At 46.7% G+C, this 12,889-nt stretch overlaps 1 protein-coding gene across 5 annotated transcripts in view; it reads left to right on the forward strand.

Moving 5' to 3' along the window:
• The window catches only part of wcy (WW domain-containing adapter protein with coiled-coil wacky), a 96,886-nt gene that overhangs the window by 62,017 nt on the left and 21,980 nt on the right, over positions 1 to 12,889 (forward strand). The window lies entirely within an intron of this gene.

Here is a 12,889-nt window from a genome sequence, read left to right on the forward strand (position 1 = left end):
TGCCCTTGCGCCATAAAAATTCATCATCATTTGTTCGCACCCATTTCCTCTTGATATCTTGCTGCTTGGAAATGTCTGCAGAAACAGTCTGTCCAGATATAGGGGGCCTGAAGATTTCATCTCGGCTCACGAAGGGTGTTAATAGATGTCTGACATCACCTCCAGGTTTTGCTCCACTGTCATGGCTTGTTGAGTTTGTGAGTGAATGCGGGATGACAACCCTGGTTACAGAACCTGATGTCACAAATGTGTGTTTCTTAGAGTGGCCTCTTTTTCATGATCTTTCCTTTGCCTGTAGTGTGTTGTGCATCATGCATCAAGAGCTCTTGGGCAGTTCTTGTGTGCATACAAGAGAGGATGAGAATAAAGCTTTTCAGATTATTAGAAGTGTACTTCGCCAAGAAACAACAGCCAAAGCTGGTGTTTGAAATGTATGAGATGGTGCCAAGAACACTTCTGAAGCATTCATTTGAAGTGGCCCTGTCTGGAAGTCTGGAAGTCGACCGTTCTTGCTCATAAAAGTGCCCCCAGAGTCACGGAATTCAATGTCGCATGCAACAGTAACTGCTCTACACAGTGTGGTCATTTTGGTCTCGTTAGAAAGATGCACTCATCTGCAATCTGATTTTAGTGGGAAACTCTTCGGTCAGCATTTATGGAGATATGCAGCTCAAAAAAAAAAAAAAAAGCATAGCATTGGGGCTTTTTTTTCATCGTGTGGGGCAAACACCGACTCTCGATTGGATTGAATTTCTGCTTAGGACACAGCCGCAAAGAAAAGGACGCTCGGTTCCTGCAGGGGCAAGCTAGCTACAAATGCTAGAAAAACAGCTCTAGCAAGCCTGGCCAAATAGAGGTGGAAGCTGCCAAATTCTTTTTGGCATGGACTCCAAACATGGACTCCAATTCAAGACAGTGTCGTGCAGTGGTTGCAGTCAATCATTTAACAGCCATCAAGAAGAAAGGGCTGGAAGTGAGGATGGGTAAACCGCGTTCGTAAACTGATGGGTGCGGCCCTTTGAAACCTGCTGCTCATGCGTAAAACATAGAGCCTCGGTGGCAAGGGAAAGCTGACTGGGGACCTTGTCATAGAGCACAAGCTACAAAGACAAGGTGCAGACTGCTGTTTTTGCCACATACTACATTACAACCCCTCTAAAGTAAACTTGCTTGGACTAGCAAAAATCTGTACTACATCAATGCCTTTACTAGCGTATATACTCATGTAAGGGCCGCACTTCTGCTGTTTCGACAGGGTGTGGCTCTCTATGGGACTGGCATTGCTCCATAAAATATTTCTGACTACAGCGCAGCTCCAATTATGCATCCCTTTTTTATGCCGTGACACACATTTTTATGTCGAATTAGCGCAGTCCCAGCGAATCCTTCAATACATAATGCATTGAAAGTATGGATGATAGGGCCTGCGCTCGGCGACTAGCACGAATTAAGCGTGAAAAGTAAAACAGGTTGCTGGATCAGTGTACTGGCAAAGTTCACATGATTCTAAGTTAGAAGTCTGTGCGGCTCGGTATTGTGCAGAGGTTTTTTCAGTTTGGCAGGCTTTGTCGAAACTGGGGTGTGTACATTTTACAGCATGGAAACGTCTCATTCCAGTGCCTACTTTTAGCATTTCAAGCCACGCCACATTGGCACTAGCAAGCTATCTGTGTTGACACTGAAGCTCACCGTCATTAGCTGCTTGAGTAGTGTCGCTGATGGCCGCATAGTTCGGACTCAAGTAGTCCGAGCATCCGCTGCTGTTCAGGAGTCTGATGTCATACAGTGTCACTTTGTTAATGGCCGAGAATGAGGTCTGGGCTTGGTTGGGTATCCTGAGAGCGCTTCGAATATCCTAGGAACCGCATCAGGCTTCATCTTGGGGCAGCTGACATCTCAGAGACGCGGCGTCACCACTCACTACGAACTCATCGTGCCAAGTGGTGTCTGTGGGGTCGAAAGGTTGCCCACAAGCGTGCGCATTCGGCTAATCAAGAGAGAAGCTATCAACTTCGTTTTTTGGGCGATGGTGCATCTCCACTTCTCTCACTGTTCGGTGTCGGAGACGGGAAACAAAAGGGGCACGTTTTCATCGTTGCTTCTGTAATTGAAATGGCAACCCATCACTGAACAAGGTGAAGGTATTTTTCACAGACAGTACTTGCTTGTTCACAAAAACACGCATATTCACATACTTCCATATGCACCTGATTAAATACCAGAACACGAAAACTATGAAGGCATACAACAAAATGTCGCCTTGTGCACAGTTAGGCGCCTTCCCGCTCTGCTTTGGGCAGCACACCAATCTTTGCCATAGAGTTATTGAGAAGTTTATGACTATAAAGTGCTGTTGAAGGACTCTGGCATAACCTTGCCAATGGGGGGAATCTTTGACGTGCGTTTGTTGTTGCAAGCAGTTTTTATCGGTGTGGTTTGGTAGAGCGACTCCTGCATCATGGAGGGGCTGGTGTCTTTGTGATGGTTGTGTTGCAACATATGCTGGTCAGGGGAGGGGCATCTGGGACATAGAAACTGCAAATGATTTCGTTTTGCTGCTGAAGATATTTGTGAAAAGAGCATTTATCTCGTAGTGCATGACCTTTTACAGAGTGAGGGCGGGGCACAAGCTCATGTGATCCCACTCAAAAACATTTCTTTTTCTTTTCTTCACTCTTCCTTTGCGACAGCTTTTTCTGTTTTTTTTTTTTTGCCATTCCTGCTTTCTCTGAGTGCCATTGAGAGTGCTGCGCTGCCATGTTCGCCTAGGGCAGACTGGAAAATTCATTGGACAATGCTGTGCCAGCTGGCAATTTTGGTGGCATTTATGGGCCCTTTTTTTTAACTGCTAGGGCAGAACTATCTTGTGAAAGTAGTGCCTTCTGTCGTCAGGATCGATAGCAACTATCCAGCTAGTGTGGGTGACAAGCTGCAGGAGCCTCTAGGTCGTTCGTCATGATTGCATCATTTTATACATTTATAGCTTCAGGTGTAGCTCTGTCACAAGTACAATCATTTCAGTTGTCATAGCTTGCAGTGTACCTTCTCTGCATAGGCTGTGGCTGGCAAGTTTATTGCTCATGTCTTTTGTATTAGATAAGAGACATGATCATAAAAAAGAGGGGGGTGGGGGGGGGGGAATTCCTGATCTGTGCAGAATTGCAACAGTGAAGACTGTGCATAGGGGTTGTAGAGGCAGCCTTACTTTCGCAGTATTTTATTTAATGCAAGCCTATACTGCGTGTAAGCATATCAGGCTTACTTCTCTAAGGAACCTTATTTGGCTGGCTTGCGATGCAGGTAACTGATGTGCATGAAACATCCACTCTCTAAACCTTCACCACAGTCGTTAACTTATAACTGGCTATTAACAGCTGTTAACTGTTCTAATTAAAACTGCTAGTGAATGGCACTGTTTTCTGATAGGTTTTTATGGGTCATTTTGTTGCTCCAAAGTGTGTGGAGGAACATCGCTTGTCCAGTGTGTGTGAGCAGTACAATGCATGGCGAAACAAGAAAAGCACCTGTAGCTGCTATGTTTTTTGGGACAGTACTTGGGCTCAGGTGCAGCTATATGGCTTGCAAGCAGTCGTGCCCTGCTCTAGGATGGGGTCTAAAGAAAAACGGCAGTTGGTTAACAGTGGGCCGTGGTGTACTGTGCTAATCAGCTGACCAGTTGCCTTGTTGACTGCAGTCAAAGCTCGCTTCAACGAAGGTTACTGCGATGAAGTATATTTCTAATTTCCTGTGAGCAAACTATATGAGGTAATTAAAAACTTCCCACCAAAATGAACTGTTTTAGCAGTAAGGTTCCACTTGTACAAAATAGGTTTTCACTAAGTGAAAACCTATTTTGTACTGTAAGAGACATAAGACTTCCATTTTTTTATTTTCATACATTGAAAACTGCTTGCAAGATTTAATATCTTGTCTGAACTCGCCAACAACGACCACTGAATTCCTTTCAAATGGTGCCGTTCACATTCTTTGCGAATCGGCACTTAACCACATCACGCGGTTGCAGCACGTCCTGCGCAGTGCGAACTCTAGTGGTCACAGTTCTGAAGACTCCTCTGAGTTGCCTCTTTCCTCCCTAAAAGGAAAGCCTCTTGTGTTTCTACACAAGGGTCCACTGGCAGTAGTTGCCTGCTTTGGCAAGAGATTGTAGTGAAGCATATTGTGTACACAAGAATTGTTAACCACATTGAAATGAAATGTTATTCTTGCACACAGCCCCTCTGAAGCAGTCTGGTGGGGCCACGATGTTACTTAATCACAAAGAATACCTGTGTCTAGTGTGCATTGTGCAGGAGCTGTGCACAAGCAAACACTGCGAACTTGTTTTGCAGTTGCCACTGAAAGTTTTGTGGAAGATGTCATTGCTCATTACTTTTGTGCCAATTCTTAATCTGTTTTTTGTTGGTGCATCAAGATTTGCAAAGGGCTATATGTATTACACTGGTGGTGATTTAAAGTTGTGCTGGAGCTCTGCAGGACTTTGTAGTTTAAATTGCTGTGTAACAATAGGACAGTGCGCTTGGTGGTGTTGATATCTGGAACTTGGAATGTGGGTATCCAAAAGGACAGAAAAGGTAACGGTAGTTGCCAAATGAGCACCCGCCAGAAGCGTTCTCTTTAGGATTGTGGTCAGAAAAGCTGTCAGAATTGTTGTCAGAAAAGCAGTCAAAATGCAGGAGTAATGGGCGAAAGCACCATGATGGTATTCAGTTGAGCATAATACTGACCCAGGCTGTACACACTTCTTGAACATGAGCTGTGTGTGGGGTCATGAAAGCCACAGCAAGGCCACATAGTGCCACTAGCTCCCCTCTTGCGAGTTGGGAATGCATTGCTTCTTCCCATTCTATTGGAAACTTCGTGCACTGAAGACGCCATCTGTTGCTGCATACTCATTTGGTGGCGGTTGCCTTTCTGCACACTTCAGGCTTAGAGATTATTTGTCATTTGCTCTCATATGCTCTCTTCTTCTATGCTGTTGTCATAGTGCATGGGATTTATCAAAAAGTAGTTGCTTGTTAAATGCTTTGCTTTGTTAGTTTTTCAAGCTTTCATTCTTTGTGCAACTTAACAAAAAAGTAGTTGCTTGTTAAATGCTTTGCTTTGTTAATTTTTCAAGCTTTCATTCTTTGTTCGACTTTGGGAAATAACATTCTTTGTGGTTGAACCTTGCTATATTTTTTTTTTTTTTTTTGCTTGTATGTTCTCCACAAAAGGTGTCGCTCTTTGCATCTGTCACTGTGGAGCAGGTTCATCATTGGTACTGTTTATGTTCAAAAGCATTAAAAGTTCATGGCCAGGCCCATGGACATAAGCATGAGCATGAGCACTGTTATTATGTGTGATACCAACATAAGAGACAGGAGTGCAATTTCTTTGTGTCTCTTGGTTTTAACACTCCCGCCTTGCTTTCACAAACCCTGCAAGTTGAGCCTGCACTAAGGAACCTGATTGGCATGTGGTATTTGTTTGGTGTATATCTCATCGTGAGGAGGCTCGGCATGAAAGGCTGACCTGTGTGGCATGCTTTTACATGATACACACTTGTAGTTAACAATGCAGCAAAGCTTTTGGCACTGGTTGGAGTGCTTCTCAAAGGCCATTCGCAATTAAATTTTTCATCCTGTAAAAAGTTCTGTTTTTATAATAGTCTGTCAAGTGACAGTGCTAAAGACAAAAGTGGCATTTGTAATAGAAGTGGGTGCATAAGGAATTGCTCACGAAAACTGTCATTCTTTAAAATTGAAACTGGTTTATGGGGGTTTAAAGGAGTAGGAGGAGGAGGAAAGGCAGGGAGGTTTGCTACCCTGCACTGGGGGGGAAAGGGAGGAGAGATGAGAAAAAGTGCAAGGCGAAAAGGCTCAGGCAAAGTCGCAGCCTGTCGTGCAGGCCTGACACTCGCAAGAACCGCAGCCTCACCGATGATCTCCGTGGCCAGTGTCCCAGAATCTGGAACTCCGTTAGCGGGCGTGAAGCGATGGGTTCCAACGCAAGGCGGAGAGAATGTCTTGCAGAAGTGTACACTGGACATTCACAAGTCCCAGAGTGACTCAGGCTATGAGGGACGTCATAATGAAGGGCTCCAGAAGTTTTGACCACCTGGGGTTCTTTAACGTGCACTGACATCGCACAGTACACGGGCCTCTGGAATTTCGCCTCCATCGAAATTTGACTGCCGCAGCTGGGATGGAACCTGCGTCTTTCCGGTCAGCAGCCGAGCGCTATAACCACTGAGCCACCGTGGCGGAAAAATTGAAACAGGAATAAAAAGTGCTGGAAATGACGTAAAAACGGACCACTCGGGACTACTTGGGCTACATAGTTGTGGCATTTCAGCCGCTCTCTGCTGGCGTAGAAACTGCAGCGAGCAGGCACTTGTTATAAGTGTATACTGTGAGTGACACCAACGCTGATCATGTGAATTCATTGCACTGTGAACAAATTCCAGCCAACAAGGACCACTGTTTTTTTTCTTTTGTGCGCCTGTTTTTTTTCTTTGGCCATTGACGGGAGATGCTGCTTGTACAGCTTTCCTGTGGTAGGGCAGTGGTTAATGAAGCAGTTTTTTATGCACGTCTTGAAGTACTCCAGTTCACTTCAGGTTTTTCAGAATTTGTTCTCTCTTCATCTAACCTCCCATTATGCAGTCAGAGTTGGGCAGAGGCAGAATGCGAAAAATGGCCTATGTGCTGTGAGATGTCATTGCATGGTGAAGAACCCGAGGGGGCGTATTATGGAACGATCAAATCACAAACTTGTCAAAAACTCGTCAATTAGCCCCACCATGGCCCTGCTCCTATTGGTTGGCTGTCGTTAGGTCATGGATGAGGCAGAAGTGATGACGTTACACACCTAATTATGCCGGCGCAAATTGACATTTTTTGCGATCGCCTCGAGGTGGTCAATTTGACCGTTGTGTTTGTGAGGTGGCTGCACTGGCGCGAGCAATGGCGAAGGAGGCCGCACGAAGACGTGTTTGACTTGCCGGCCAAGCTGTTTAGACGCCTTTTTCGACTGGAGAAGCAGTGGCTGTGCGACAAAGTCGCCGATGAACTGAGAGGTGTGTGTGCGAGTGTGCTGTTGGTGCAGTGGCGGGTGCTGTGTGCACTGCGGTTCTTTGCCACGGTGGTATTGAGGCGTATGTCGCCACCACACAGCCGACGGTGAGCAAATGCGTGCTGCAGGTGCCGGAGGCAATCTGCAAAGTTGGCGCACTAAAGGAGTGGATTCCTGCGGCTACCTCTGTGCCACAGCTACATAGAAACAAAACATGCTTATGCTGGCAAAGAACTTTATTTTTCCCTGCAAATCGCACTTCGTGGTCGTCCTCTGTTTCCCGAGGAAAAAGAAACAGACAACCACACATCACATAATGCAACGCTTCATGCTGTGACACCTTTGTCATCGATCGTAAGAGCCGAATTTTTCTGTCGATTTTTCTGCGCTCTTAGGTCAACCGCACAGTAGCTTGATTTCAGACGCCGCGTAAAAAAACAATATCAAGGCGTAGAACAGCTGTTTTTGTGCAAACCAGCGGGTTGACGTTTTACCGCCGTCAGCGCACCCCCGCGGCAGCAAAAGTCACCCACCAGCAAATTTAATAGCCCAACTTCGTACGCTTCTTGTTTTGCTTAATAGTTTCCAACTTGAAACATAATGTTTCAGCAAAATTAAATATTTTTATCACAAAAATTTAGCAGACGATTCCTTGCCTGCAAATACAGTCGAACCCGGATATATCGAATTTGAAGGGGATCGGAAAATAGTTCGATATAGTGAAAATTCGATATAGGCTAAAACTACACTCGTGATCATAACAAATTGTGGCTTACCGTTTGGAACAGCCGCGAATCACATAGTATGGGCACGCAATGTGAAAGCGCTTTATTTCGCGGAAAAAAGATCACTAATTTTGGGCTGCTATTTCCTCTGGGAAACGAAGTTCAAAACACTGGTCTCGATCTTCTCGAGACTGTCCAAGTGTGAGAGCCCAGTGCCTTCCATTTCGCTACAACAGCACCGAATCGGGCTGAACGCTGACACCAGTTCAGTGGCTGTGCACGGACGCGTTTCTTCCACAACACAGTTGCCCTCGTCGTCGCTGGAATCGGCGTCTTGAACGCCAGCTATTCCGGCCACAATGTCCTCATCAGCGAGGTCGGCTACCGCTTGAACTTCGCTGTCAGCGTTAATAAAGTCCTCAACAGTAACTTCAGACGGAACGGCACTGGGAAAATCGTCATCTGAATCTTCCGAACATTCATTTCCGGCCACTTCAAGGCCTGCCTTGCCAAAACAGTTGGCTACTGTGGCCTGCTTCACGTCGTCGCGCGCTGAAACACAGGCACACTCAAGAAAAACACGCGAGGCGCCGATGGAGCGGTCCGAGCGAAGCCTATGCGAGCGGCAGTCAACGCGGCTGCGAAGGAACGACAGAGGGAAAAGAAAGAGCAGGGAGAAAGATCGGCGCTCTGAGCGAAGCCTATGTGAGCGGCAGTCAACGCGGCTGCGAAGGAACGACAGAGGGAAAAGAAAGAGCAGGGAGAAAGATCGGTGCTCTGGGTTTCGCTTTTTTTTTTCTTAGCTCTGTCTTCTCCCCAGACCGTCACCACGCGTCTCCATGCCGCGCACTCTCTTCGCTGAGCTCCAATGACCTTGCCCAAGCACACGCCGGCGGTACAGGAGGAGCGGGAAAGCTTGCGCCGGTGGGGCGCAAAAACGGGGGAGCAAAAAAAAAAAAGGCCCTGCGCCTGCTGCCTGACTGCGGAAATGTTCTCCGCTGAGGCGGCTGAGGATCGGACAGGAGTGTCTTTGGGGAAAGTGCACCTTCCAGGGGCGCTGCGCGGTGCGGCGTTCGATATATCCAATGTCCGGCGAAAATGGAATTCGATATACAACGCAACTGTCCTATACTTTTACATGGTATTTTGAAGGGGGTAATCTGCGTGTTCGATATAGCCAATAATTCGAAATATGCGGGTTCGATATATACGGGTTCGGCTGCCCTGCTGTAATTGGCTGATTCCTCGTTGCATCAAGCGGCAACGTCACATTGTTTCGTCATTTTGACGTCGCTGTCAATAACTTTTGGCAGGATTTGTGATCGTTTCGTAATATGGCCCCAGGTAGTCTAAATTAGTCTTCGCTCTTCCACTATGGCGTCTCTTATAGCCTATGTGCTGCATTGGGACATTAATTATCATAATCCATACCAAAAAGAAAATTTGGTTTGGTTTATGGGGTTTAACGTCCCAAAGTGACAGGCTATGAGAGATGCTGCAGTAAAGGGCTCCGGAAATTTCGACCTCCTGGGGTTCTTTAATGTGCACTGTTATCGCACAGTACAGGGGTCCTAGTATTTCGCCTCCATCGAAATGCGACCGCCGCAGCCGGGATCGAACCCACATCTTTGGTGTCAGCAGCTGAGCACCATTACCACTGAACCACCACGGTGGCCTGCACGGACTGATGATTTCTTTTCTAATTAGGACCTGCATTACAGCCCATGCAACAAAAATCAACGTCCCTGTCGCATCAGGGCGCAGATACATTTCAAAATTGGAGGGGAGTTGCTTTCTTTCATGGATGTATGGGAAGTTAGCCCAGCATGATCATTTTCTGATGTACCACTGGTCACTGCTTTCAAGTGAAGTGCTGCAGGCCTAGAAACTGTGCTGATATTGATTGTCTGGCATCAGATAGGGCCGTGACAGCCGAATGTCATTCTTGCCTTGAGCCATTGATGGGCGTGGTGTTATTTTTGAGTCAAGGTAGAGACCGTGAGTGTCCACTGCAAGGTGCATGAGCCAGGCTCATGTGTATCTCACATATTAAGGCCTCATCATTGTCGACAGAAGCTTGTCAGCAGAGGTGTCACGCATTTGACGGGTGTCAGTTACTGCGTATTTTCCTTTCCTCAAATACAATTTTCATTTTCTTCATTACGGACCCTCTTTCTTCTTTCACTCCACTTCCTCCCTTCCTGTACGGTGCGGTTCGGGTGTCCACCGAGATGACAGAGAATTACTGCGCCATTTCCTTTCCTCAAAAAGCGTTGTGTTCAAAGGGCACGGCATCGCGCTGAACGGGTGGTGGCGTTCCGTGGACTCCCTGGCAGTGCTACAACACGCTGTTGCGTTCCACTCTTAAATGTGAAGCTTAAGCGTCATTAATTAGCAATTAATCAGTAATTAGTCATTAATTAGTAATTTGTCGTTGCTCAGTAATTAGTACTTAATTGTGTGTGACGTCATCCAGTGGTGACGTCACCAGTGCCACAGAGTGGTGTGGAAAACCCTTTCGCCTCTACGCACTTTAGACAGCCAAAGTGCCACCTGAATTTTTTCCAGGGAGAATGCCAGAATGTCATTCTCGTCAGCCAGCAATGAAAGTGAGACTCTTCTGTTGCAGCATACCATACCAGCACTGTTTGCCTCACGCACCTCTCACTGTAAAGCATCCGTGCAGATGAGCCTAATGTGAGCCTACTTACATAAACTTTGTGATTGACGAAACAAATGCCACATGCCGATTGGTTGTTTAAAAGTTAGCTAAACAACGGTGTTCAGTTTATTCCTGATGCCAGAGCTACCAATGTGTGTCTGTATGCAGTGGATTGAATTTCACTGCAGGTGAATGTTTGCTGGCAATTCTTGTAACAGGCATGTACTACTGAAGTAAAATTGCCTCATTCCACTTGCTCCCTTTCTCAGACCTTGAATGCAGGCCCATACTCTTTCTGCACTTTTCTCTAGTTTACTTGTTTGTTTCTGTGGGAATTTCTCTTCTGCTTGAATTTAAGTTTGATGTGTAGGCTTTTTATGAGCTTGATTTGAAGTGCCTTGAATTGGTCTCCAGTGTGAGCAGTGTAGCTTGCCAAGTGGAAGAGACAGCAGGACATGCTTATTGCATGCTGTAAGCTATGCCCACTATTATGTAGTTGATTGAACGTCTTTTCATGTAATCTGGCTTAATTTAGTGCCTTATTACATTCTCACTTCATTATCTCCTGTCATGTGGAAGCTCTGTGAGACAGCATGCCATGCTTGCATGTGCCGCCGCGGTGGCTCAGCGGTTATGGTGCTCGGCTGCTGACCCGAAAGACGCGGGTTCGATCCCGGCCGCGGCGGCTGGAATTTCTTTGGAGGAGAAATTCTAGAGGCCCGTGTACTGTGCGATGTCAGTGCACGTTAAAGAACCCCAAGTGGTCGAAATTTCCGGAGCCCTCCACTACGGCCTCCCTCATAGCCTTGGTCGCTTTGGGACGTTAAACCCCATAAACCAAACCAAACCACTCTTGCATGTTCATATTTTCTCTGCTTTGCCTCTGTACTGCACGAATAAACATCGTCTTCTTGATATGCGCGATATTGCACGAAAGGATGCCTTGCTATGATTGCAAAGTTTTGATGACCATGCAAGCGCCAGGCTGGAGAAAGCAGGGGCGCACTTGCTTCAGTCTGGCACGGCAGGCATGGTGCCCTGGTGCGTGTGGTTGACTGCTACAGTCATTCTCAGCTACTGTGTGCAAAGTGACTGCACTGCAGCATATAGCTGTGCCAGTGTTTTTTACTGCTCTGTCTTTCGAAGGTGCTTGCCAAAAGCATGCTTGTTTCGCTTGCTACTGGGATGAGAGGAACGGACAAGCAAAGCACTGAAATTGCTTCCACTTTATACTGCCAGCAGTTTTGACCATGATGGCAGACAGTGTTGGCACTACATAGACAAGCTTTGGAATAGAGTAATGCGTTGGTGTGGTTTGTTTTTGTTATTTTATGACTGACCACGAAGAAATAAGGTAAATGGTGCAGCCTTCAGCCCATTAGGCACAGTGTGGCATGGCTGTGCAGTGCATCCATAGCACAAGTGCAGTTCCCTTCTGGCCTTTCACAAGCGTCTCACCTGTAAGCACTGCATGGACTTCCCACAGTGTCCTTGTGGCCTTTCACAAGCATCTCACCTGTAAGCACTGCATGCATGCACTTACTTTCTGCATGATTTCTTAAGGGCTTTGCACAGCTTACACTGTGTAGAGCACCAGCTCACTGGATGCCTTCTCTTAATTTATGGGGAGCTAAAGGAGAGCGGGCGGAGTGGGTGAGGGAACAAACGCGGGTTAATGACATCCTAGTTGAAATCAAGAGGAAGAAATGGGCTTGGGCAGGGCATGTAATGCGAAGGCAAGATAATCGCTGGTCCTTAAGGGTAACGGAGTGGATTCCAAGAGAAAGCAAACGTAGCAGGGGACGGCAGAAAGTTAGGTGGGCGGATGAGATTACGAAGTTTGCGGGGATACAGTGGCGGCAACTGACAAAGGACAGGGTTAATTGGAGAGACATGGGAGAGGCCTTTGCCCTGCAGTGGGAGCAGTCAGGCTGATGATGATGATGATGATGATGATGAAAGGAGAGTGTAGATTAGCTGACAGGATTTTTTGGACATATTTAGTGCTATTTTTCGGCATGATTTTGTGTATACAGTTGATCTCGGATATGTTGAACTCAAAGGGAATTGTGAAATAGTTGGGCATATCTGTAATTTGATATATGAAACATTCCAACAGGTGTAGCCCATAAGCGTGGATACTGTGCACCCTGCGCTAGTGGCGCGTTTCCTGCAGCATGGGTGTCGCTAGGCCTAGCTCACTCATAAGAGGTCTAATTCTGCTATGGGCACACTGTAAACACATTAAGTTAATTTCTGCTTCACCTTCAGCAGTTCTGAAGCCGGCCTCGTGCGAGCCGCTGCAACCATTTGGTCTGCTAAGCTGGCTTCACCGCATGGCAGCCAGTGCACCCGAACGCCGGCTTTCCAGTGTGGCAGCAATGTAGAGTTGGAAGGCAAGCCCCACGGTCGCAGTTTTAGGAGGAAG

This window comes from Amblyomma mixtum, chromosome 3 (genome assembly GCF_055824585.1).
Source record: "Amblyomma mixtum isolate Tamu chromosome 3, ASM5582458v1, whole genome shotgun sequence".
Lineage (NCBI taxonomy): Eukaryota > Metazoa > Arthropoda > Arachnida > Ixodida > Ixodidae > Amblyomma > Amblyomma mixtum.